The sequence below is a fragment of the Fukomys damarensis genome, unplaced genomic scaffold, assembly GCF_012274545.1.
Source record: "Fukomys damarensis isolate Sample0158 unplaced genomic scaffold, DMR_v1.0_HiC HiC_scaffold_27, whole genome shotgun sequence".
In the NCBI taxonomy this organism is placed as follows: domain Eukaryota; kingdom Metazoa; phylum Chordata; class Mammalia; order Rodentia; family Bathyergidae; genus Fukomys; species Fukomys damarensis.
Window position 1 is genome coordinate 23,175,045 of NW_022900939.1, and position 1,317 is coordinate 23,176,361.

Genomic DNA, 1,317 nt, shown 5'->3' on the forward strand with positions numbered 1-1,317 from the left:
AAAGGCCTCCACGATGCTGGGCCCTAACACCCAGCGAGGCTCCGGGAACACGACAGAGAACCGAGAAACCCAGGAAGGAACACACCAGCCTAGATGGTAAAAGACCTTTATTAGTCTGGCCAGACGGCACTCCCAGAGCCAGGTGGCTCAGAGAGGCAACTGCTCAGGGGCTGAGGTACTTTTTATAAGGTTTTTCTAAACAAAGAGTCAGGGAATTCACAGAACAAGACTGCAAACACATTGCTTATCTTATGCAGGAAATGTTCTAGGGTCACCTTTTGTCAAACCATTTGCCCCTGGGCGGGCTGTTAACCAAGGTAGCAATTAGCATATGAAGAAGCACAGTCTGGTCTATTAGCATGGAGTCACTTTAGCCTATTCAAGTCTTACACCTGGCCCTGTTTGTTTTTTGTTGGTGAGGGTTTGTCTCACTATGTAGGCCCAGGCTGGCCTTGAACTCACTATGCAGTCCAGGCTGGCCTCGAACTCTTGATGGTTCTCCGGTCTCAGCCTCCCGATGGCTGGAACTACAAGTGTGCACCACTAGCCAGGCTGCTGCCTCCTCCTTCTCCCCCCCCCTCCTTCTCCCCTTCTTCCTCCTTCTTTCTTCTTCTTCCTCATCATTGCTGCCTTCTTACAGGAAAGACTGTGTGTACTTCTTTGCTGTCTCCATCACCACTAGTCTCTTGGGCAGCAGTGTGCCTAACTCAGAGGCCAGATGACCCTAGGTCATTTCTTTTTTTATTGTTTTTGTTTTTTGAGTCAGGGTCTCCCTATGCAGTCCAGGCTGGCCTCAAATGGCAATCTTCCTGCCTCAGCCTCCTGAGTGCTGGGTTTATAGATGTGAGCCAGCCACCATGCTCAGCTAACGCCAGGTCATTTCTGCCAGGCTGACTGGAGGGATTGTTCCAGAACCATCTCTTGGACTCCAGTCTGTATGCACAGATCTTCCAGGTCATTAATCTCTGCAGTGCCAAGCCCTGTCCTGCGTTTCTCAGTGCACCCTCTGTGTCATCATCACAGTCAGTGCCCACTTACTATCTGCTCTGTCTAGCACCACTAAGACCCTCACACTGGTCCTCCCCACTTAGTCCCTTTTATTTAGTCCTCCTGAGAACATTGTGGAGCAAATGCAGCTATTATCACCATTTTACAAAGTAGGGAACTAATTCTTTTAAAACATAGATGAGGTTACTTTTGCTCAAAATCGTCTGGCAGCCAGATGTGGTGCACACCTATAACCCCAGCACTCTGGCAGCTGAGGCAGGAGGACCACCGTGAGTTCGAGGCCAATTTGAATTATAAAACAAGACCCTG